The sequence below is a fragment of the Cimex lectularius genome, unplaced genomic scaffold (genome assembly GCF_000648675.2).
Source record: "Cimex lectularius strain Harlan isolate CLEC.00 unplaced genomic scaffold, Clec_2.1 scaffold195, whole genome shotgun sequence".
NCBI lineage: Eukaryota > Metazoa > Arthropoda > Insecta > Hemiptera > Cimicidae > Cimex > Cimex lectularius.
In genome coordinates, this window is record NW_019392761.1 from 481,762 (window position 1) to 509,192 (window position 27,431).

At 36.3% G+C, this 27,431-nt stretch overlaps 1 protein-coding gene across 2 annotated transcripts in view; it reads left to right on the top strand.

Annotated features, from left to right (window-relative positions):
* Positions 1-272: 272 nt before the first annotated feature.
* The window catches only part of LOC106663317, a 157,897-nt gene continuing 130,738 nt past the window's right edge, over positions 273-27,431 (top strand). Inside the window, exon 1 of one of the 2 annotated variants that reach the window (XM_014388055.2) lies at positions 273-616. The gene's annotated coding sequence lies outside the window, so the exon portion shown is untranslated. Of the gene's footprint in view, positions 617-833; positions 1,012-27,431 lie in introns of those variants that run through there. The other variant, XM_014388056.2, reaches the window with a different exon arrangement.

Sequence of the window (27,431 nt, forward strand, 5' to 3'; positions counted from 1 at the left end):
CTCGTGGCACTGACTTTTACATTTCAACCAAACCTTACATAAAAAGATTAATTAATTGAAAGAAGTAACTTGGTAGACCACTAAATATAATGGATTTAATAAATTATATTCTTGGAGCGGAATTAAAATAAAAAAAGAAAATATTTTTGTCTCCTCTGAAGCACAGTGGCCGACTCTTTATAGGATCTAAAGAGACCACTTTTCACTGACCCTGTTTGGTCGTACGACGCGGATGTAAAACAGTGTAAAATCTTCGGCGAATCCGAACGAAACCGATCCCGGATCTACAGGGGGAGCGGAGGAGAGCGGACCCACCGGAGAGCGGCCGGAGTCGCTCTGCAGTTCCCGAATCGTTTGACCGAGAAAGAAAGAAGATAGACGAAGAAGAAGTCCGGCCGTGCAGGTCGAAAGAAAAATAAAGAGGGGGCGAAGAAGATATGAACGTGGTAGGGGCAAGATCGGCTCGACCCGACCGACTCTCACATCAGTCTCACAAGAGTCGGCCGTAGTTCTTGCACCCGTTTCGAATTTCTTCACGATCACCCGACTTCATTCATCTCAGACCGTCTATTTTTGTGGCTTTGTTCAAGTGCTGTGTGGTGTTTTACCGATACACGTAAGTACCCTTTTATAAAAATTTTTTTTTTTGAGCTGTCACTGATTTCTCGATGACGCCGGGTGTAAACAAAATACATCTCGTCAAATTCACTCAATGGTCAAATCTTTCCATCCAAAAATTCCGTTTTGTTTCGACGACCTTCTGCCCCGGTGCCTTAATCCTCCTACAACAACACACTAATCTTCCCTGAAAGAATTTCAGAACACAACGTCGGAGATTACAGTCGTTTTACAGAGATCAATGTACAAATTCCATTTTGGCCCGATTCACAACGAAAAACTAGAGAGGAAAATGAGTTTTTTAAATTCAGCAGGTTTTTAAATGTTTGTGGCTGGATAATAATATAGTGGTCGGTCGAAGGAGGATAGGATAGCGGTACTTCCAGGTTCCAGGTCAGTCTTTAATAAGCTCCATAAGTCAAAGAACACGCTACAACATTTTCGTCCTCCTCAATGGAGGGTCTCATGAAAGATCGAAATAATTTAATACTTTTTCCGGCTCTGCTGTCATTCGTAGATAAATCCGTCAAAAAGTCTCGTTCTTAAAACTGCCCTAGACCGAGATTTTTTTGATCAAAATGGCCTACGATTCTGCAGAAGTTCAATTTCAATTTTGCTTTTGAGGAAGACCAATTTGCCGAACATGGGAAGCTGCGGATGTTAGGCTGACATCGACGTCCCGTTCGATATTAAAATTCATTAATTGATCATTTTACACCGAGCCGAGTAGAACAAATCAAAACTGTTTCGATAATCGTTGTAATTTTTCCAGTCTTGGGTCTTTAAATTCCACATAGTCGTGGATAAAGCCGTCTTAAAACTGGGCCACATCGGCTTTTGTGAAACGGTCAAAAGGTGCCACTTTCGTACCCATATCGGGAGCTTTTCTCGTTCTCCTACGCCAACTTCCGCGAAGTTCAATTTTGCATATTTTACATCCACCTTGTAGAACTTATCTCGACTCTAAAAACCAACAACAACAACGAAACATTAAATCGTGACAACGGAAAACAATTAAGATTAATAATAAAAGCCTGAGAGGCCCGCATTGTAAATTGTATATTCCATAAGAATTAAGCATTTCGTTATCACACAATTCAAAAAGGTGAAAAAATATCAAGCGTTTACAAAAAAAAAAATTAATACACGATAAGGGTATAAAAGAACATTTTATGAGTGGTACTAAAAAAAGACAGTAAAGTTCACCATTTATGTCTTGTTTCATTTGGATGACGATTTGTTACGACAGGGGATTGTAATTCTCAATAATGTCATCGGTTTTTTAATTTCAACCGTCATAAAATTAGTACAAGATAAAAACGATTATTGACTTTTGATTTTCATTGTTTTAATCGTGTGTGACTCAGTTCTAAAAAAAATAAATAGTTGTTGCAATCGCATGCTTGAACTGCGTAAGTCTGGGGGGGGGGTTTCTATCGAAAGACAATATTTAATCGACAATACGAAATTTTCATTCAACATGAATAATCCGAAAGAAACAACTGGACAAAAAAAACCTGAATAATCACTGGGCTTGAACCCGAAAAACCATCTGGCGTGACGGCGAATTTGAAAGAGGAATTTGTACGTTGAATCGCCGATTTTTATCAAATTTTTTTGCGTGATACTAGGCCGAAAAATATTGGACACGTCTCCTGTTCTTGCCGATGGGCCCTAGGAGGCTAGAAAAAAACAAAAAAAAAACAGATTTTTTAAAATATATTTTCCTGCCTTTGTGCTTGTATTTCCTGATTATTACCATTCGATTAGAAAAAAATCTAGTTTAAGAAAATAGTGTGCAAGATTGTGTTAAATGAGATTAGATATAAGGAAACAAAAAGAAAACAAAAACAAAAAGACGCCTTCAGTAAGCCAAAAAGTTGTTTTGTTGAAGAAAAAAAAATCAATTCGGATTTGTTTTAAGCATCCTTTAAAGCCCCTAAATACGAATTTTGGAACATTTTTGGGGTAGGGTCTAGTTCGAGCCTGTCCTCTGGTCTTCCTGTTGTTCCGTTTAAAAATTCTTAACTCCTCTGGATTTTTACCAAATTCAACATTATTACAACAGTTGGAAAGCAGATTATTTCTTCTTTCACGCTATGTCAACAAAAAGTCAACATTTTATGCAATGAATAAAATGGGGTGATGCAAAAAGTCAACAATATAATAGGAATGAAATATACAATAACTGCTTAAACGTTTATTTTATTTCTCATGTTTGAATTTATTTATGGAGACTTGGTTTGTGCCACTAAGTCTGGTTTGTAGGATTATTCTAAGTTATTATCAAGTTTCATATACATCAGTGGAGTCGTTTCAAAGTTATCAATATTTTTTTCGACGAAAAAACCTTAGCCGAAACCTTCAAGAAAAAAAAATTATATTATGATTTTACCAAAAAATTTTATTTAAGCGTTTTTGGGGTGATGAAACTTTCTGTCCTGTTAAAAAAATATTTTAACCGACTTTGCTAAGTCGTTCGGTCCCTTCCTTCCTATAAGAGCAGGGTGGGCCATGATAAGTATTGAAAGTACATAGTTTGTGACCGAGAAACGCAGAAAAATTGACGAAATTTTTTTTAAAACAAGAAACAAGTTCATATTAGTTTTTCGCACCAGGTAAAACCACTCAATACAGATTTTCAGGAAAATCAAAAATATTTTTTTTCTCAGGTTTTGCGCCCTTAAGGATTTTCCTAAGAAAATCATAGAAACTGTTGATAACATTGAAACGACTGTACTGATCCATATGAAACTTTATAGAAACTTGGAACCCTGTAAACAATATCTAATGGCACAAACATATTCTCTGTAAATAAATCAGAATCGAAGTTACGAAATAAAACGTTTGAGCGGTTTCTGTTGATTTAATCTTTGTTTTTCTTAGTTTTACTAATGTCAAATCTAAACCCTATTGAGCTAGGCCGAAAGAAAAGACATTCAGCTTTCCAACGGTCCTAATAACGTGGAATTTGGATAAAATCCAGAGGTGTTGAATGGATTTTTAAGCGGAAAAACGGAATCGGAGCGAGTCAAAAATTGCCCCTGGCAGATCGAGCTCAAAAATGTATATTTTTTCTTTGCTATGAAAATTCCTATTCAATGGCTTTACAAGATGCTTAAAACGAATTGTTTAGTTAAGAAAATATTTTGGCCTTATTTTCCTTCCATTTTTGCTAGCCTGTGTTTACAGCTAGTTGTAAAGAGATTCATAAATATTGAACTATTTAATTTGTGACAGAGCGACATAGTTTTCAAAAAAATTTTTTTTTTAACAAGAAACATTCGTGTTTCAAACACCATAAAAACCCCGAATAAAAATTTTTGGGAAAATCAATCTAAAACTTTTCGTCTTCCAATGCCATCGATTTTTTGTTGGTAAATCATAAAAAACGCTGATAACTTTGAAACGACTCCATTGATCCACATGAAACTTTACAGTAAGTTAGAATCCTATAAAAGACATTTAATGGCCCAAACCTAGTCTCCGTAGGTACATTAGGCCTAGAGATAGAAAATAAAATGCTTGAGCAGAAGTCGATTTCGTCCATATTTTTCTAACTTAGAATGGCATAAAATCTAAGCATTGTTGACACACTACATACTATATACTAAAAGAAGAAATATTCAGCTTCAAATGGTTGTAATAACGTGTCGAACTTGGTTGAAATCCAGAGGAGTTATGAATCTTTGAATGGAACAGGGACAAAACGAAATTCATCCCCATCATCATAGCGAATCCAGCCAAAAAAGGAGTTAATTGTTGATTGCCATAAAAATTCGTTTTTGAGAGCTTTGAAGGTCGCTTAACGCAAAGACGAATTGGGTTTAAAAAAAACTTTTCAACTACTTTACTGAAAGCGTGTGTTTGTTTGCCCCTGGCTGATCGAGTTCAGACCAAAAATGTATATTTTTTGTTTACTATAAAAATTCGTATCTAATGCTTTATAGGAAGTTTAACACGAACACGAATCGGTTTTTTCAACAACAAAAAAATTGCCGGCCTACTTTACTGAAAGAGTGTTTTCGTTTTTCTAACTTTTTTTGTACTTCATCACTTCATCTCATTCAATACGATCCTGCATATTATTTTATTAGGTTAATCTAAACATGCTTTCCAACGGTTGTAATATCGTAGAATTTGGATAAAATCCAGAGGAATTATGAATTTTTATGAGGAACACCGGATATCTTCAGGGGAAAAATTGTCCCAGTCTAACCCAAGAATTGCATTATTTTTACAATGAAAATTCGCATTTAAGAGGTTAAAACAAACCCGATTTTTTGTTGTTTTAAAAAGTTTTTTTGATCCATTATGCTTCCAGTTATGCTTACCAGTGCTCACAGCTAGCCGTAGTAGAATCAGGATAAACTGCAGACATTCCTGTGAATTCCGATTTACTACTCCTCATTCAGAGGGTAACCACCTTCCATCAAATCGAGACCCAGTGTTCTTCAGGAACCTCCAAAAACATGCCTCGACGAAACCAAATCTCGGAAAATACTTTTCACCTTACACCGCGTCACTCATCCCCATCTTCTACAATTATGTTCCTCTCCCAGCAATGCCATCCGCTATTTGAGACTTTACATTGAAAAAAAAACTTACTTGGAACCCACAAATTCGAGTCAAAAGAAAAGAACATTATAAACTGCAGTATTCCTATCAATCTCTTCTTTTTATAACTTTTTCTATACCTTATGTCATTTAATACGATCCTCAATATTATTTTCTTATCCTGAGTTAAAAAAAAGAAAGAAAAAAGAAAGCCTGATTGATATATAATAACATGGGAAATACATTCATAATAAAGATAATAAAATATACTTAATTTACTAGAAATATATTTGGAAGGACGATTGTACACATGTCTATTTTTCGATCTAGCACGTCCGAAAAAAATTCTCTCCTGAGGATCGGAACTGGCTGATTCCTGTAGTGATAAATCTTCACGATTAAAATTCACGAAGAAAAAATTTATACGAGAAGTGTAAAATCGAAGATCGGCTAAACAAACGAAGCCCGTCGGCGACGTTTCACATTCAAACCTACTTCGTACTTAAAAAGCGGGTCACGGATGAAACATCAGATTTTCTTTTCATTAAAAAAGCTATTAAAATTGAATTTTTTTTTTGAAATGGAAAAAGTCTGATAAACCTTATATTTTTTAAATGACCCAATGACACATTGACTTTTTTTCAATGAGAAAATCACACCGCTGAACGTAGTATTCAAGTCGCGTTGCAGTTGAATCAATAAAAATGAATGGATCAATAAAATCTGCGTCGTGGGAAAAGGAAAGAAAAGCTCATTGATAAAAATAAAAAGGCGATCCATTTTCCATTGTCATCAGTAAACAATTTCATGACAAGAATTGTAAATGAATAATTAGTCGCCAAAATTGATCAAACTGGTTACTCGTTTGATTTTCAAGCTGTCTCATCTTTATTAATGTGTGTCTAACGTTTTCCTTCCCGCTGATCTTAGCAATTTTTCAATTTCTTTCATCTCTACTATATTTCACTAAATTCTAAGATTACTATGGTTGAAAAATAGCTCGGTTATTGCATATAGATAATTTAGGGGGGGGGGAAATAAAGAAACATTAAACAATGAAATGTACAGGCGGATTTTTTCGACTCACGAGACGGGATGGAGGCGAGCCCAAAAGGAAAATTAAACATCTCGAACTCGTTAAACATTCGCGACGGTTAGGTAAAACGACGATTAATATAATTTTGATTATCGACGTGAAATTGCCAATTCCGAGTAAAACTAGAAGTGATAAGAGTTCGACTGTTGGCAAATATGCAATTCAAATAGACCCAGACGATTTATATTTCAAATCAAAAACACTTTTTTTTCCTATTCGTTTTATCTCTGACATTTATGTAGTATAGGCGGATTTTATTGATATTCTGTGATATTAGGTCGAAAAATATTAATATTGCCTCGAGAAAAAATATATTTCGCGGAATTTTTTTTGAAAAATACATTTTTCTGCCTCTTTCTTGTTCAAATATTTCAAAGTTATTATATAGTCGATTTTTAAAAAAATCGGTATAAAGATAATATAGAGGATCGTATTAATGAAATTAGGCAAATCGAAAGATTAAAAAAAAAAATACGCTTTCAGAAAAGTACGTTAATTTTTTTTTTGAAAAACCCAATTCGGCTTCGTTTTAAGCACCCTTTAAAGCTCTCGAAAACGAATTTTTATAGAAAAAATAAATAAATACATCTTTGGGTTAGTTTGTAGCCCGAGGCTTTCCTCTAGCTGTTCCTGTTGTTCCACTTAAAAATTCAACTCCTCCAGATTTTAACTAATTACTTCTTAATTAATGCTGTGTTATTGCAACCACTGGAAAGCTTAATTTCTCTTCTTTCTATCTGCATCAACAATGTTTATATTCGACGGCATATTAAATGAGAAAAATAAGGATGAAATCAACAAACGTTTTAATTTTTATCTTAGGGTTCTAATTTATTCGGTTTGTGCCATCACTCGTAACTCCTTCAACCTGATGAGGTGCTTCAATGCTTGAAACCCTGATAGTTGTAAACAACAAATCTGCGAGTAGAACCATCTTTTACATACTCATCCCACTTTCATCATTTCTATGCCTATTGTAAAAAAAAAATGATCTTACAACAATATTTGGTCAGTTTTAAAGGATTAGAGGTAAATAGAATTCCCATTTGTGTTTACAATTGGATTTTGTAAATAAATATTGGAATAGTCAATCTCTTTTTAGTAAAGCTTCTTTCCGATAAATAAATTTTTTAAATTTGTTTTTTAAGTTTGTAATTGTTTTTAAAATTGTATTCAGAGTTTTTTTTAGGGGGTGCGGAAAACGAATAAGATCTTTGTTTCTTGTTGAAACAAATATTTTAACCTACTTTGCTAAGTCCTTACCAACGTATAAGAGATAAGGGGACATGATAGGTATTGAAATGCATAATTTGTGACCGAGATATACAGAACAGTAACCTAACATATTTTTTTAACAAGAAGAAAAATTCATATTCATTTTTGGCATCTCCAAATTAGGAAAAATTGGGAAAGACTTTTCGCCATTTAGATTTTGTTTTGAAAATCGTAAAAACTGTTGTTAATTTTGAAACGACTGCACAGATCCCTATGAAACTTAATAGGGACTTGAAACCTTGTAAAGAATACATAATGGCACAAACCTCTTCCCTGTAAATAAATTAGTACCGAAGATATGAAATAAAACGTTTGAGGATTTTCTGTTGATTTCATCATTTTTTTAAACTTAAAATATAAACTCTGTTTAGCTAGGGCGAAAGAAACGATATTAAACTTTCCAAAGGGTCGTAATTTCGTAAATTGTCAAATTTGGATAAAATCCAGAGGTGTTATGAATTTTTAGTGGAAAACTGGATATCGATGCAAGAAAAATTGTCGCCGTCCAGCCCAAAAATGTGTAATTTTTAGTCATATGTAAATTCGTATTTGATGGCTTTAAAAGATACTTAAAACGATTTGTTATGTTAAAAAATGTTTTTTTGGGCCTTACTTTGCTTGCAGCAAGCCATAGTGAGGTTCATAGATAGTTTGAACTTTGTATAGTTGAACTTGGTATTGAAATGCATAATTTGTGACCGAGATATACAGAACAGTAACCTAACATATTTTTTTAACAAGAAGAAAAGTTCATTTTTGTTTTTGGCATGTCCAAAAACCACCCAATTAGGAAAAATTAGGAAAGACTTTTCGCCCTTTAGATTTTTTTTTTGAAAATCATAAAAACAGTTGATAACTTTGAAACGACTGCACAACAAATCCATATAAAACTTAATAGGGACTTAAAAAACCCTGTAAAGAATAAATAATGGCACAAACCTCTTTTCTGTAATTAAATTAGTACTGAAGATATGAAATAAAACGTTTGAGGATTTTCTGTTGATTTCATCCTTTTTTAAAACGTAAAATATAAACTCTGTTTAGCTAGGTTGATAGAAACGATATTAAGCTTTCCAAAGGGTCGTAAATAGACAAATTTGGATAAAATCCAGAGGTGTTATGAATTTTTAGTGGAAACCGGAAATCGACGAAAGAAAAATTGTCGCCTTCCAGCCCAAATGTGTAAAATGTGTAATTTTTTAGTTCTATGTTAATTCGTATTTAATAGCTTTAAAAGATACTTAAAACGATTTGTTTTGGTAAAAAATTTTTTTGGCCTTACTTTGCTTGCAGCTAGCGATAGTGAGCTTCATAGATATTGAAATACATCATTTGTGACTTAGAAACTCAGAAAGGTAACAGCCCAAATGTGTAAAATGTGTAATTTTTTAGTTCTATGTTAATTCGTATTTAATAGCTTTAAAAGATACTTAAAACGATTTGTTTTGGTAAAAAATTTTTTTGGCCTTACTTTGCTTGCAGCTAGCGATAGTGAGCTTCATAGATATTGAAATACTTCATTTGTGACAGAGCGACTTAGAAAGTAATCTAAAATATATTTTTTTTAATCAAGAAACAAAGTTGATATTCGTTTTTTTAAACACCAGATAACCCGTGAATATAAATTTTTGGTAAAATCAAAAAAAAAAAAAAATTTCTAAAATTTTTCGTCTTTCAATCCCTTCGATTGTTTTGGTAAATCATAAAAAACTTTGGAACGACGTCATTGACTGCTGGAGACTTTATAGAAACTTAGAATCCTATAAACAACATTTAATGGCACAAACCCAAAATCACATTTGTTTTCCGCACCACAAAAAACTACTGAATACAGATTTTCAGGAAAATCAAAAATATTTTTTTCTCAGGTTTTTCGTCCTTAAGAAGTTTCTTAAGAAAATCATCGAAACTGAGCGGTCCATGTGAAACTTAATAGGAACCCTGTAAACAATACATAATGGCACAAACCTCTTTTATGTAAATAAATTTGTACCGAAGATATGAAATAAAACGTTTGAGGATTTCTGTTGATTTCATCGTTTGTTTTTAAACTTAAAAGATAAACCCTGTTTAGCTAGGCTGAAAGAAATCATATTAAACTTTCCAAAGGGTGGTAATTTCGTAAATTGTCAAGTTTGGATAAAATCAAGAGGTTTTATGAATTTTTAGTGGCAAACCGGACATCGACGAAAGAAAAATTGTCGCCGTCCAGCCCAGAAATGTGTAATTTTTTAATCCTATGTAAATTCGTATTTAATGGCTTTAAAAGATTCTTAAAACGATTTGTTTTGTTAAAACCTTTAAAACATTTTTGGACCTTACTTTGTTTGCAGCTAGCCTTAGAAAGTAGTCTAAAAAATTTTTTAATCAAGAAACAAAGTTGGTATTCGTTTTTCAAACACCAGAAAACCCACGAATATAAATTTTTGGTAAAATAAAAAAAAATTCTAAAATTTTTCGTCTTTCAATGATTGTTTTGGTAAATCATAAAAAACTTTGAAACGACTTCATTGATCCACATGAAACTTTATAGTAACTTAGAATCCTATAAACAACATATAATGGCCCAAACCTAGTCTCCGTACATACAGAGATAAGAAATAAAATGTTTGAACAGTTTTTGTTGACTTCTTCCTTATTAATCTACTCTCTGTGGCAAAAATCTATTCTTCGTAAATATATTTTTTTAACAAGAAACAAAATCACATTTGTTTTCCGCACGACGAAAAACCACTGAATACAGATTTTCAGGAAAATCAAAAATATTTTTTTCTCAGGTTTTTCGTCCTTAAGAATTTTCTTAAGAAAATCATAGAAACCGATAATAACATAGAAACGACTGCACTGACCCATATGAAACTTTATTGTAACGTGGAACTCTATAAACATCTAATTTCACTGACCTATTCTCTGTAAATAAATTAGAACCGCAGATGTGAACTAAAACGTTATATTCGTGTTTTAATTTTTTTTCACTTTCTTTGGTACGTTTCTCGGTCAGAAATTGTATTTTCAATATTTACCTTGACCCTTGCTATCGTTGCACGTACAGTTCGACCAAATGGCTTAAGGTAAAGAAAACATATTAAAATATTTTTTTACCAAAGTTGATATTCGTTTTCTGCACCCAAAAAATTCCTGTATACAATTTTTTTGAAAAATCCAATTCAGATTCGTATTAAACACCCTTTAAAACCCTCAAATACAAATTTTTCTGTCGTTTTTTTTGTTAAAAAGTTTTTTACGTGGACCAAGTTTTCGCCATTAAACGATGTTTATAGGTACTATAAAGTTTCATGTAGATCAATAAAGTCGTTTGGTCCACTACCTACGTGTTGGCCAGGGTAGATATTGAAATACATCATTTGTGACTTAGAAACTCAGAAAGGTAACCTAAACTCTTACAATTAATTAAGGTTTTTAGTTGAGATAAAAACATCAATGGCACGAGCGGGATTCGAACCCACGATCTTCGGCTAGATCCGCCGCTGCTCTACCACTTGAGCTATCGTGACCTCGATCCACTCGGACTAACTTCCCATCTCAACCCCTCCTTTTGAATTTTCCCTCCTTTTTGCCGTTTAAAAAAACCTTAATTAATTGTAAGATATTAATTGGTCAAGTGGACCACGAAATTAGTGAATTTAGTAACCTAAAATATTTTTTTGAGAAGAAATCCTCCTTTAGCATCCTCAAAAAACCGCCGAATACCAATTTTTAGGAAAATTAAAAAAAAAATTCCTATGTTCGATGCTTTAGATTTTGTAACAAAACATAAAAACTGTTGATAAAGTGAAACGACTGCATTGATCTATATGAAACTTAATAGGAACTTGAAACCCTATAAACAACATCTAATGGCATAAACCTATTCTCTGCAAATAAATTAGAACTTGAGAAATAAAATGTTTCAAGAGTTTCTGTTAATATAATCATTTTTTTCTAACATTTACTGATATTAAATCTAAGCCTTGTTGGTGGCTAGTCTGAAAGAAAAGGCATTCAGCTTTCCAACGTAATAACGTGGAATTTGGATAAAATTCAGAGGTGTTATGAATTTTTAAGCGGAAAAACGGACGACGGCGCCAAAAAATTGCCCCTGGCTGATCGAGTTCAGACCAAAAAATGTATATTTTTTGTTTACTATAAAAATTCGTATCTAATGCTTTATAGGAAGTTTAACACGAACACGAATCGATTTTTTCAACAACAAAAAATTGCCGGCCTACTTTACTGAAAGCGTGTTTTCGTTTTTCTAACTTTTTCTGTACTTCATCACTTCATCTCATTCAATACGATCCTGCATATTATTTTATTAGGTTAATCTAAACATGCTTTCCAACGGTTGTAATATCGTAGAATTTGGATANGGGCATCGAAGATATTGAATTGCTTAATTTCTGACCGAGCAAAGTTTAAAAAAAAATTATTAAGAAACAATGTTGATATTCTTTTTCCGCACCACGAAATAACCATGAATACAAATTTTTGAGAAAAATATTTTTTGCAAAAGTAATTTTGGAAATAAAAATTTTCTAAAGACTTTTCGGCTTCCTTACTTTGATTGTTTTTGTTTTTGAGAATCATAAAACACGGGTATAAATTTAAAACAACTCCACTGAACCACATGAAACTTTATAGTAACCAAGAATCCTATAAACCACATTTAATGCCACAAACCTAATTTCCGTTAATATGTTTCTGTTCTGTCAATTTAATCCCTATTTTTCTAAACTTTACTAATGTTAAATCTCAGCCCGGTTGAGCTAGGCTGAAACAAAAGACATCCAGCTCTCCAACGGTCGTAATAACGTGGAATTTGGATAAAATCCAGAGGTATTGAATGAATTTTCAAACGGAAAAACGGAATCGGAGCGAGTAAAAAATTGCCCCTGGCTGATCGAGTTCAAAAATGTATATTTCTCGTTTTCTATAAAAACTGGTTTTTCAGCAAAACAACTTTTTGACCTACTTTACTGAAAGCATGTTTTCATTTTTCTAACTTCTTCTGTACGTAATTGTCACGTTATTCGATACTTGATATTATATGTTTGGTTGATTTTTGTCGATTTCATTCTTATTTCTCTCACTTATAATGAAACACGATCTGAATTTGTTGACAGCCTGAAAGATAGAAATTCAGCTGGTGTTCCGCTGGTGGAAATTGGATAAAACCAATAGTGGTAACTTTGTCGATAAAACATTCAGACAAATTCTAATGCAAGTCTCTCGTATGTTAAACTTGGCAATATTTTTAAAAATGTTGCAATGACATTTCCGCGGGTAGAAAACGTCAGTGTTCACCGAGGCGATAGGTCGAATCAGTTAATATACGAGCATTAGGAAACCATTACCAAGAAAGTTAAGTACGGGCATAAATATTCGCCCCATCCATTCTTATATTTTCATTTTCACCCGACAGAGGGGTGAAAGTATCATAATTATTCATAAGGTGAATGTAATTCGAAAACCGTCGATGTTATAATGTAAACGATTTCCAATGTTGGGTTTTCTTCAAAATCGCCCTTTACGTCGTACTTTACGAAACCTACGCGGTTTTTTGTCTTTCCCTTTAGAAATCGGCGCCCGTTTCGATATAATCTAAAGCGCAAAGGCCCTGTTGCAACATTATGACTTTATATAGTCAACAACGCTTGAGGTTGATGCAGTATCCATGGCCGACCGTTGTGAAACGCAACACCACCTTCTCGGTTTCACCCTCACTCTCAAACATTTTTTTTTTTTAATCGCTCCACTGGCAACGCATCGAATTCAAAACTCTCTCGCGACTTGGCTAATCAATTTTACGCAGTAACGCAATTTCTATACTATTGCTATTTTTTTTAGAAAGATATTAAAAAATGTTAAATAAAACGGTTGCGGTTTTACTTTTAAGAAAAAGAAAATAGATTGATTTAAAAGGGCAATTTTCACAAAAGCTCAAAAAAATATTCGTAAGATCGGATAGCCAAGCACTTATTGAAGCATTAGAATGAAAATAAATCACATCAAAGTGAATGCATTGAAAATCTCTAAAACCTGGGGAAACCCAACACCTTGATATCTATGGGTATCAGGGCACAAAGGAATTTGGGTTAACGGGAAGGCAGACACATTTACCACAGGAGGATCTGCATGACCATTACAGGCACCTATTCTTGGGATAAAACACAAACAGAATCCTCAATCACAGAATGAAGCCAAAAGAGAGAAAATGAGAAGTGGATAAACTTTAGAGGTAGATGTAGATGTAATAGTCGGGGTATAATATACTGCGCCCTTTAAGAGCTATTGAATCCCCGTTTTGTGTCTATGGCACACCGGTGAGTCCTATTTCATTAAGGAACTTGATTAGTAGGCCTGGTTTCAATAGTTGAATCTCTTCTTGATTGTGATACTGATTTGTGATACACGCTGTGTGACTGTATGTGGCGTGCGCTTGACGTCGCATTGATGTGCACACCTCTACCAAAACTAGACAAGGCGTCGGGTAGCGTCGCATAGCGTTGCATCGGGTAATTGTGTTCTCCGCTTAAAGCACACCGGTGAGTCCTATTTCATCAAGGAACTTGATTAGTAGGCCCAGTTTCAATGTGACCACAGAAGGGTTCTCTTCTATGGTCACATTGTACATCCTAAAGCACTTCCTCCTGAGGGCAAGTGTAGCACCGCAGTTTGTTAGTAGGTGTGTTGGTGTCTCCTGCCTCTTTGCAGAATCTGCATGTGCCGTCTTGGATTATGCCAATCTTCTTTAAGTGTGCATTTAGCTTGCAATGTCCTGTTAAGAATCCTATTAGGATTCGCAGTTTATTCCGGCTTCCTTTGATACATTTAGTAACTTCTTTTCTTCCGAAATTTGTTAGGAAATTCTTGGATTGCCTTTGTTCAACGAGGGAATTTCATTGTTCCTTCATTTTCTTTTTGCCCTTCTGCTTGAGATACTCATTGATAGTATGGGTTCCTATGCCACAGAAGGGTTCAGCGGTGTAGCAGCTCCTTTCGTTGCAAGTGTGTCCGCTTTCTAGTTGCCTTCTACTCCGATGTGTCCTGGGACCCAGCAGTGACTTTGTTCTGGGTACCTAATATGTTTAATTTGGTTTTGCAGTTCAACACCGTCTTTGAACTAATAATATTTGAGCTTAGTGCTTTGATGGCTGCTTGGCTATCTGACATGATAGCTATGTTCTAGGTTTTGTACCCTTTAGTCAAGTTGAGTTGAGTACATCTCTCGATTGCGTGAATCTCAGCTTGGAAAATACTGGTTTATTTTCTCATGGGTTCTGAGTATTTGGTTCCAGGACCGAATACTCCTGCCCCTGTACCTTCTTGTGTTCTAGAATCTGTGTACCAAAAGATACTGCAATTCTTAAAGGAGGTGTTTTCCTCTCGTTCACATTCTTTTTTGGTACCTAGGTTTATTTGGAAGTTTTGATTAAATTCAAACATCCTGTTAATGTCGTCTCTTGGAGCCATGAGTATCGGATGGTCTTTCATTATTTTGTTGCTATCTCTCCATTTTAGTTTTATTCCTGTTGGAGGTTTCTCTTTGATAATACTAATGATAGTTTTCTGTGCTGTCCTTGTTACCATGTGGTGCAGGGGGATTAATCCCAATACTTTTTCCATACTAACTGTGGTATATGTTTTCATTGCTCCCGTTATGCAGATGCATGTACGTCTCTGTATTTTTGTGAGTTCTTTTCTTTTAGTCATTTGTTCTGCTTTATCGGCCCAGGCTACGGCTCCGTATGGAAGTATGGCTCTTACTATCATCCGGTGTACATCCAAAGCAGGGTTTTCGGTCTGCATCCCAGTTCCTCCATGCTATTCTTCTGCACACCATCAAAGCGCGTCGCCTTCGTATGGTAGAGCCGATGTGTTTCTTAAATGTCAGTATTTTGTCTAGTGTGATGCCCAGATATTATTGTTATTGTGTTAGATATCAGTGTTGTTGAGTGTTATTTACCTCATGTGACTTTATTTTTTGTGTAAAAGCGACTATGGTTGTTTTATAACTTTACAGGTAATAAACACAGTAAGCCTATGTTAAAAAAAGAAAAAAAAAAAACAAAAAAAACAGCCAAGACTGGCAACTCATTGCAATGTTAGAAAGGGCTAACCTCAGAGGAGTAATAGGACTACCGGTCACTTGCATCTGAGGTGTTTTCTCAGGTGCCATTAACTCGTATAAAGCTCTGTAACTGAGTTTTACTATGTTTAACTGTAACAACGTCCTTGTCAGTTTTGACGAGTTCTATAACAATGAGCTTGCTGTGTCTGTCACCTTGAGATTTCGTCCACATCTCATTTTGTTTTTTGTAGATTTATTCTAAGATGGAGGAGGCTGAGTCTGTGTTGAAGCTCCTCTGTCCAGTTAGTCTGCTTGTTCCTCGAAATTCCTTTCTGCCCTGGCACCCAAGATATTACTAGGTTATATTCTTCCACCTTTGAAGGTTTTGGATGTATTCACTGGCTATTTCGGATGTTTTTACGTGCTAATGATTTTAGGGTTCCTTGGCTGTTTGATCTTATGAGGTCATTGTTACCTCTTTTGTGATTTTCAAAGGCTTGTACGTTGATGGCATGTATTTCATCTTGAAATACAGAGGTGTACTAGATTGTTTCTGGAGATTAAATGAGCTTTCCCTCGTTCCCCTTTTTGCTGCCCCTTTGAAACTTAGGTTTGCCAGTTTGTACCCTGCGTAATGTGTGGTTAGCTCGTTGATTGTCGAGCATTGGTCCACTAGATTACTGATCCATACTTGGGGTCCTATTACTGCTGTATATACCCAATGGGCCATCTGCGGTTTTAGTCCCAACGATTTGCCTGAAGTTCTTGTGGTAGTTGACTTTGCCGTTTTCCCTAGACGCGTGGTATGTGCTTCTAGATTCCTGAGGATACAACCGGGTTTTGTTCCGTGGCCTTGAGGGATGTAGGTGGTGGCACAGCCATGCACATCCCTTGTCTGCCTTCCACGATCATTTTGTTTGATACTTAAATTGCTTCATAGTGTGGTATAACACTCTCTGTTCTAGGGGGATTATAATGTACACGTGGCCAATTGGGACAATAGCCCCATTCTATAGTCGGAATCATGGAACGAAATGAACGAGGGAAAACGGATTGAGAATCCAAGATCGCAAACTGTAATATTGTTAGTCGTTCACTATTGTTTTGTTTTCTCATGCTTCATTTTGCGTTTCGGGGGTTCACAATGTATAAACAGTCTCCTTCAGAGGCGCGTCTGTGCCGGAGAAACTAATTCATCATTGCTTTTGCCTCTTATTACAAAGTACAGAAACCATTAGCACTCACTTATGATGGCGCAATGCCGAAACGCATCTGACAGATCAACCTGAGGATAAGGAACAAATCACAAGTTCATCACCGCGCTAATCACAGGAGGAAATTTCACGAGAATAAGTTCAGCAAATTGTTGTAATATAAATAATTCATCCAGATGTAAAAATGACGAACAGTTACAACATAAAATTATCCCATTTAATCGAAAGATTTCAACATTTTCGTTTCTGTTTATGCATGTATAAATAAGTATAATTCAATCTTGTATTTCTTGAATGTTACGCTCTGTCAGCATTGTTAACTTTGTCAATAAAAGGTAGAATAAATGAAATTTTCATGCTTTAACGAACACGTTTCATAATGTAACTTACAGGGAGGGGGCATAGTGCAAACAGTTACACTAATGTTTGTCAACTAATTTTCCTTGTCGAATAAATCAAATGACTTTCTATGGAAAGTTGTTTGTGGATTACATAGATAAGAAAATTACCCTTTGAGTTCCTTTAGTGTAAAAGTGTAATTTGTTTTTTCGCAATCCACCCCGGGCAACAGTTTATCTCAAGCCGAAAGCCGGAACGCCATTTCTCCACCCGATTCTAGACATTTTCAACTTAACCGCTTGGCCGTTTTCAAAGATATTCTATCGGGTATGAATGCTTTCTCCATCGTTCTACCGCCCGGATCCGGTTTCAAATAGGATGCACATTAAATAATATTGCCTTCGCTGACAAGGTTCGGTAAATATCGGATGTTTAGCGGGCTGTGCATTCCGAAACATACATTAGCGTCAACACAGATTTTTTCAAAAACTACACGACCTAGGGAGAAAAAAGTTGTCTTAGCATTAGCTCTACTTTTGATCATTGCAATAACTACTTTTGGTATTTTGTTGTTATCATTATTATCATAATGTACGGTGGGTACCAATAAATTAATAAGGTAGGGATAGGGATAAAAGAGGCGGTCACAAGGCCTTGCACCTCGACCCGAGTTAATCTATTGTGCTCCTCTATTTTTTATACTGGCCAGGTTCATCTTGTTAGTCATCCTCCATAGCCCTGCCAGCGGCTCCTTAGTGTAGGACAAGGTTTGGTTAATGTCGGATGTTTAGCGGACTGAGCATTCCGACACTTAGTGTAAACACATATTTTCTTATAAACTACCCAACCTAGGGAGAAAAAAAATTGTCTTAGCATTATCTCTACTTTTGAACGCTGCAATAACTATTTAGGATTTTGTTATTATTAACGAGGCGGCCACAAAGCCTTACAACTCGACCTAGATAGACCTTTTATACTCTTCTATTTTTTATACTGGCCAGGTTTAGGTTGATAGTCATCTCCATAGCCCTGCCAGTGGCTCCTTAGTGTAGGATCTTGCTTGCGGCTTTTACTCTCCTAGTTGTAAGAATCTGCGCCTGCATAGACCTTCACAAAAACATAGGATGTGTTCTGCGGCTTCCTCTTCTTCCTGGCAGTATCTGCTATCTGCACAATGTTTTTTCTGTCTGTACTCCTATCCGGTGTATGTTCCTTCTTTTGGGGCAGTGCCCTGTAGTAATTCCTTTGTCAGTATTGCGGATGGACTTCTATAAATCTCTTCACCTGCCCCATGCCAGGGGTAATGTTCCGCCAGGTTTTGTTCTCATTAAGGATCTATTTTTAGAAGTATGTATGTAGTTGTTCAAGTTTTGTGTGGGGGTTCGACATCAGTCTGCGATCTAACTTGCTATTCTGTTGTTGAGGTATAGTGGGCACGACTGTTTTTTAACGTAAACATTGAGTACAGTTTTCTTCATTCGTTCTTATCCTCCACTTTTTGCACCAGTCTTCGATAAACTCAAGATGTTCTTGGATGTTGTAAGTAGCATGGATAGGATTCAAGTTAAAGGAAAAAATTGCGGTGTCGTCCGCGTTCTGGTGATGATCGTAATAGGGTGTAAAGGTCAGCAGTATAAATGATATAAAAGATGGGATCTAGAATACCCCCTTGTGGGACGCCGGTTTGTATCGATCTGATTATGCTAGGGTGTTAGACCTTATCAAAAGCCTGTGCTACATCTTGCACCCAAGCCGTACATTTTATTCTCTAGAGCAGAGGATCTGAAACCTTATTGATCGTGGAATGATGAAGGCGGAAGTCGAATTGCCGATAAGGAATGATTTTATGAGTATCTAGAATGGGTATTAAGTGCTTTAAAGGAAGCGCTTTCGAGGATTTTGGACATTGAAGGAATACGAGTCTGTAAGAAAATACGTCGTTAGGAGGTTTGAGAATATATCCCTAAATCTCCCAGACCAATACATTATCAAAAGTCAAAATATTATTCAAATGGCCACGTGGTACAATAAAAAACGAATAGACAGACCAAATGGCAAGAAGGAATAAGGACTTCAATGACCTTTGCTGTCACTTTAGCCAGGGACTGGGAACTGGGAAGCCTGCCGGCGTGAATGATTGCCTGCCCAGGAAACAAACTCCTACCAGACCTTTCTGAAAAGAAGAAACCATTCTAATCCGGCAAAGAATAGGCCACTCCCGGCTACCCTTCCTCCTCGAAAGAACTAGCAAAAAGTCCAAACTGTTTCCAATCACTATTTTCTCCAGAAACCAACACCAAACCTCCTCTACATATTAAACAGTAGATCAACGTTAACAAACAAAATGTTCAATTTCTTCGCAGACATCCAACTTTTGAGTAAAATTAATTGTCATATCTTTTCGATACAGGTTCCCTCTGGAGGTGACGGTCGGTCTCGGGTTGGATTAAGGGCCTCCAATGCGTGACCAATAAGATCGCTGCTTTAAGAATTTTTTTTAGGTTTGACGAATTTCTTTATAATATGCGACTTGATGGGATTAAGAGTAATTATCATATATGAAATCGGAGTGGCAAATGGCCCATTAGGTTTGATTAGGCTCTTGTCTGCATTGAAGGCTGAATCCCAAAAATGGATCCTCTTGCCGACCCTGGACCCGTCAATGATTACGGCAGTACCGCCGTGGCCGAAGAACGTTCAAATCAAAAGAAAAAACAACGCCCATTTGATTTTGTAAAACCTCGCCGACCTTAATAATCAAAAACGTTCATTATTCCAGCTTTCCAAAAGTAACACATTTGTACCATTTTCCTCGAGCGTTCCCATTTTCACTGGGAAAACGTGAATCGGCGTTGTTGATTCGACTTTAAAACGTAACGATGAAAATTCTACGTGGATGTATAATAATAAATAAATAATTGACGAATGTTTAAATATATTAACAATCAAAAAATAAACTAATGCAAATTTGGCCGGGAGAACCTGCAGACGTAAAGGCCAAAACGAATTTTCCCAATTGATAATGACCTCATCTCCGTTTCAAAATATTTATTATTATTAGGTGATTACTTAATAACTTCCTTTATTAGTTATAAAATAGTAAATCCATCAGTCAGTGATCAAAAATGTGCAATCAAACTCATTACTGAAGTACACCTCGGTCTTTAAAGCTGAAATTTATGCCAGGATATTTGTGCCTTGGAAAATCTTAACAGCGGCTACAGTGACAAAAAAATCCTCATAAGATCGGATAGCCAAGCATCTATTAAAGCATTAACATTTAAAAGAATCACATCAAAACTAGTCGTTGAATGCATTCAAGATCAACAAACCTGGGGAAACCCAACAATATCTTGGGCAGCAGAACACAACGGAATTTTGGGTAACAAAAAAACCAGACACACTGGGCCAGAGAAGGGTCGGCAATACCACCACCAATAGGCACCTATTTTCGGGATGACAAAAACAAGCGCAGATTCTTCCATCACAGAAAAGATAAAAAAAAAGACAAAAGTAGAAGTGGACAAACTCGAGGGTGCTAGACTCAATACTTATGCTAAAGAAACCGTCACCAAGACTGGTGCTACAGTTAGAGTGTGCTAAACATCGAGGAGTGATAGATCTATTTATCGGTCGCTGGCATCTGGAAAACAGCTACATAATATGGATTTCAATGATGACCCTATGTAGGTTATACAATGAGAAAGAAGAATCAGCTTCCAATGTGAAGGAAGCAGCTCAATGGAGACACAACCTGTGATACAGAGAAAACCCAGGGAAAGGAACTGTAGCTACGACATTCAATGAGAGTGTCAGACTCAACACTTCTTAAGAAAAGGATCGAGACGATTGCACTGAACTAAGGAACTGGGAAAGTACAATAAACTACAAGAACAACATAAGCGGAAACAAAAAGAACTTCGAATCCGTCATCATGATCATCTTCATCATTATCAGTCAGTGAAACCAAATTCTGCTCGACGGAATTCAACCTTACATATATGGAGTCATATATGAACTCTCGATCGCTGGTTCAGTTTGAGAATTGGAACTGAATTTTCAGATATAAAGCCAAATGAGTATTACTCTAAGACCTATCCTCTACAGGTTTACTACCGCTGACATATATACTTAAACACGCTAATGACTCAGTCTTAACATTGCCAAGGACTGTTGCAGTCCTTATTGGATACTCAGTGTTACCCAGGATCTACAATTATTATTGAGTACCTCACATCTTGCTTTAATTTAATACAGCCTGTATTCTCTCCTTTTTCCACTTTGATTCATTATTGTTGACACGAGGTCTTCCACTCTCGAAGTCTTTTTTGGAAAACATCATTAGGTGCAGAAAATACTGAAGATTTGATGTCTTGTCTGCCTTTACAATAATCCCAAGAAGAACGGATCAATTGTTCTGTATGTGACTTATAATAAATTTTTTCCGTAAGATAGCGAGTTATTTCTTTGATTTAGGTTATTATCAATGCCTACGTTAAAAAAATAGTCTGTGATGTTGGTTTTTCCATCTTGATTCATTACTGTTGTTATGAGGTCTTCTGCTCCTCCACACAATCGGATATTTCCGTAATGCACCTTCCTCATGGATTCAGTGTTCAACTTGTGCCATATTTTCTACAATCGCGTCGAGCGCGACGTGCCACCCGACCGCCGTGAGTGCGTTTTTACAGTTACACGACTTTCTTTTTTAGTGAAGGTGCAGAAGAGGATTGATAAACTGTAATATTTATGGATTGGGGATGAGGCCGATGGAAGCGGAGCCGAGTGGAAGGGTGCCCCCAGGAGGTAAAAGTAGGACCTTTTATGACGTGGATTGGAAGAGGAAAAGAGCGACGGAGAATGGGAAGGGAAAGACAGAGACTCGGCGGGCCATAGGTTAGAGTCCGTGTCGAAAGTCTCCTGCCGGTACTCGTTTGAACACTTTCTCCCCGTGGTAACTCGCGGAAAACGAGACCCAGAAGATGGGTTTTAATTTTTGTAAACGGAAGTCTTGAGGTACGCGCATGATCTGTACAGCCGCCCACACCAAGGTTTTCACTCTGGCTTTCGTTTTACTCGAAGGCATTTCCCTCTCATATGAAACAAACGGATTTAAAATGCAAAATACATCTGATTATTAGGATCTAACATGTTTTGGCTTTTGGCCATCACACATCTGATGCAACAAGCATTTCAAATTGTGGAAGATTTTTCACTTTTTCACCAGCAAACTAGGCAAACGACTAATAAGGGTGATACCTGCCTCAGATTTATAAATTGCCGAGTATGCAGAAATCAGCAGGCCTGATAACCAGCAGACCCGCTAGAAGAGAGCATGGCTTGTAGCTGTTTGTATCATTAACGCCCCCACCAGTGTCATGTATATATATGGGCTGTGTCCAGACACCTAAAGAAATGGAATCTCTTGCTGAACCTAGGTAGCTCGATATGTCCAACGGTAATGGCCGTTCCCAAACTAAAGCTCCACACTGCGTCACCCACCTCACTAACCACAAAGTCCTCAACATTTCTTTTGTCAATGAACTGATTGTTAGTTCATCTATCGGATGACTTTTAACGGCACCTTCCATCCACTTTTTGAGGATTTCGCGTACACGCAGTTCTAGTATTTCTGCTTGAATAGTTGGAGTATGCCCCCGGCCGTAGGAAGTTTACAGTTTTGGCCTTTAAGGATGGCAGAAGCTAATGGGTCGGCATTAGCATCTGCCATCCTTGTACTGTCTGTATATCAAAGTAGTGCCATTTTTTGTTTTACAGGTTTCTTTTCATTCCTTTCTTACACTAAAAACCAGTGGTTTATTATGCATTATAGAACATAGCTGTTCATTTTGATATCCATGATATTTAGTTATACATGAATTGTACTGGTAACAGGTGTCAAACCAAAGCATTTCGTCACTAACTTCTCTATCCCTAGTGACCAGAACCTTTCGTAACCTGAACCAGTCCTCCTCGATAGATGTATCCTCCTGTGTGTTTCCTCCTGAGGAAAAACCTACTCATTTACTTCAATTAATTATTATTTTTACCTCAGGTCTTGGTTGAAATGAAATAGTGTCACGTGCGGGATTCGAACCCACGACCTTCGGCTAAATACACCGCTGCTCTACCACTTGAGCTACCGTGATTTCGATCCACTCGGACACCAACTTCCAAACTTAACCTAAAACCTTTCTAATTTTGCGAAGCCGAAGTTCGTGGGTTCCATTCCCGTTCGTGACACTAACTTTTTCATCTCAACCAAGACCTTAGATAAAAAGAATAATTAATTGAAATAATTATTATGCNCATCTACACGGAAAACAAACATTTTGAGCCCTGAAGATGATCTCAATAAAGATCGAAACGTTGGCACGATAAAGAAAATTTTTTTCTAAAACCTACTCACACCAGACCGCACCTCCCGATCTCCAAATAATACATTGAAAATATAATCTTGCCTACTACTATACATCAACAAAGAACTACCGACTTCTAATCAGCTCAGATACTTAGGACCATAACTATCTACTACAAAGAATTGAAATCCAAATACAAGACTGCTTAATAAAAAGACTTGGACAACTACGAAGGAGCGACTATCACTTTGGACATACGGCGTCCATACCACCAAGGCTTCCGATAATTTCCAGAGCATCCAATCCATGATCAGTAGTTATAAACGTTAGAATGTTTTTTAATGAACAGAATTGAAGACAATTTTGCCGGTTTATGTTAATTTTCTTTTACCGTGTGGCCAAAATCGTTGATTTTTGAAACCAGATTTCGGTTTGTTTATTAAAACCAAGTCCAGTAGTAAAACGAGTCCCGATGTATTCCATGTCGCTCAGTAATTTACAGTCTTCTATCAATTTCTTTTCACCGGGAGGTATAATTTCATAATTCGTAGGCCGGCTGTTAATTGGCTTTGAGCTATTTCCAATTTGCATCCCATTTCCAGAGATTCGGTGCGTGCCTGTTTCTCACGGAACACCTCCTACCGCTAACAGGATGCGCTTCGGCCCGACGACAAAAGTAGATTTGGGGCTCATTTTAAATCTTTAAAGACCAAGGCTCACAGCGAATGATAGAATTTGTATATAGGACGAGGCATCCACCAGTGAAGTCGACACATATGGTCGCCCTTTAGAGCGTGAGAATCATAAAAATAACTTCAAGGATAATTAACGAGACTGGATTGTTTATAATATGACATCGATCGTGGATAACAGTCATCTTCCATCAATCAGTACCCCCAACCATGACAAAATTTGCGTTAAACATGTAACTATTCAATTTCTGAAAACCATAACGGAAGAGATTGCGCTGTCTTTTGACCTAATAAAGTCGCGTGACAAGAAGGTACAAGTTATGCAAATAAGATCTAGGACCTTTGGAAAAAATGTACTAGCTGCCTACTGTCGAGAATGTGTCCTTACTGCATTCCACCCTATGCAGACAGTTTAACCACTTTTACTTTTTCTGCACGTTTAACTTCTTAAAATATAAATAACTACAAAATAAACCGCTTTATATAGATTTTGGTCGTGTTTTCATAAAAGGATAAAATTCTCGTATTTTACAACATCGCCGAAAGAATGTTAACAATGGTGTTTTGAAATGAGGACAATCTCGTTCGGTGTTTTCCTAGCACCTAGAAGGTGATTAGAAAATTCTGCGCCGTTGGCAAATAAGTATTATGGAATACCATGGGATTACATGGGAATGAGTTCACCTTGTTTTTTTTAGGGGGGGACATTAGGACAAATGTGTCCGAAGATAATTCAGAGGCGGCGTGAACCTGCTGTTGATAGGGAGTACAAACAATTCAAAAAAAAATCCGTTACAACAGTACTGAAGCACTTATAAACTTGGCATTATAATAGTAAAAGTAATCCGTTAATTTACTAATGAGGAAATCCTGAGGTCGTTAATGTCCTAGAAGGTTGTCAAGAAGGGTCCAGGGTCTTATCGAGAGATCTGAATCGAAGTAGGAAGCTAAGTCAACGGTTCGAATGATTTTGGACTGGACCTGCTTGATTCTTTGGAGGTTGGAACGCTTCGTTGAACCCCACGGTCGAATTCCGTCCAGATTGGTTGTAGTGATGTGTACATGAGGTGTTTACATCGTTTATGTAGTTCATTCCGTCTGGTCAATTCTGTGCTTTTAAGTCGAGTGGGGTGTTTCATGTTTTATGTCGATGTCTCAAATACTGGAGACATTGGTTGCTGGGAGAGGCACTGGGTTGTAATACATTAAAGGAGAGGTGATATAGGAGTGTAGGTTATTTCCTAGGATCTGGTTTCGTCGAGTCTGACCGTTTTTTCATACAGGATAGTCCTGGAGGTTTCTGAAGGCCATTGGGTCTTGGTTTCTTGAAAGGTGGGCTATCGTCTGAATTTGTTAGGAGTACTGTACCGAGATTGATAGGAATACTGCAGTTTATAATGTTCTTTTCTTTTGACTCGAATTTGTGGGTTCCAAGTAAGTTTTTTTTTTCAATGTAAAGTCTCAAATAGCGGATGGCATTGCTGGGAGAGGAACATAATTGTAGAAGATGGGGATGAATGACGCGGTGTAAGGTGAAAAGTATTTTCCGAGATTTGGTTTCGTCGAGGCATGTTTTTGGAGGTTCCTGAAGAACACTGGGTCTCGATTTGATGGAAGGTGGTTACCCTCTGAATGAGGAGTAGTAAATCGGAATTCACAGGAATGTCTGCAGTTAATCCTGATTCTACTACGGCTAGGTGTGAGCACTGGTAAGCATAACTGGAAGCATAATGGATCAAAAAACCTTTTTAAAACAACAAAAATCTGGTTTCGTTTATACTCTTAAATGCGAATTTTCATTGTAATAATAATGCAATTCTTGGGCTATACTGGGACAATTTTTTCCCCTGAAAATATCCGGTGTTCCTAATAAAAATTCATAATTCCTCTGGATTTTATCCAAATTCTACGATATTACAACCGTTGGATAGCTGAAGCTCGTTCTTTCGGTCTGTATCAACCATGTTTAGACCATCATAATAAAATAATATGCAGGATCGTATTGAATGAGATGAAGTGATGAAGTACAGAAAAAGTTAGAAAAGCGAAAACACGCTTTCAGTGAAATAGGTCAGCAATTTTTTTGTTGTTGAAAAAAACCGATTCGCCTTCGTTTTAAGCACCCTATAAAGCCATTAGAAACGAACTTTTATAACTACCATTTTGGGTCTGGATCATCCATGGGCAATTTTTTTGGCGCAGACGTCCGTTTTTCCGCTTAAAAATTCATAACACCTCTGGATTTTATCCAAATTCTACGTTATTACGACCGTTGGAGAGCTGGATGTCTTTTGTTTCAACCTAGCTCAACACAGCTCAGATTTAACATTAGTAAAGTTTAGAAAAATAGGGATTAAATTGACAGAACATAAACATATTAACGGAAACTAGGTTTGTGGCATTAAATGTGGTTTATAGGATTCTTGGTTACTATAAAGTTTCATGTGGTTCAGTGGAGTTGTTTTAAATTTATACCCGTTTTTTATGATTCTCAAAAACAAAAACAATCAAAGTAAGGAAGCCGAAAAGTCTTTAGAAAATTTTTATTTCCAAAATTACTTTTGCAAAAAATATTTTTCTCAAAAATTTGTATTCATGGTTATTTCGTGGTGCGGAAAAAGAATATCAACATTGTTTCTTAATAATTTTTTTTTAAACTTTGCTCGGTCAGAAATTAAGCAATTCAATATCTTCGATGCCCGTACGCATAACTGGAAACATAATATTTTGCACATAACAAAATAAATCGGGTTTCTTTTTAAGAAACTTTGAACGCCCTTAAATACGAATTTTCATAGTAATCAAAAATTATACATTTTTGGGGTTTACGGAGGCAATTTTTCTTTTCCACTTGAGAATTCATAACCCCTCTGGATTTTATCCAAATCCGTTGGAAAGCTGAATCTATCTAGTTTAAGTCTGTGTCAACAAGGTTTAGATTTTACATGATCATAAACGAGAAAAAAATGGTGAAATCGACAGTAAAAGCCAGAGACCTTTTTTATTTTATATCTACGGTTCTAATTTATTTGTTTTCGCCATTAAATTGTAGGATTCTAAATTGATTTAAAATTTCATAAAGATTCGTGCTGTCGTTTCAAAGTTATCATAATTAAATTCAATAGTTTTCTAGGTCTGCTTGACCAAATAATATCTTTCAAGTAATTAATCTGCATTTAAGAGATTGGTTGAGATAAAAAAGTCGGTGTC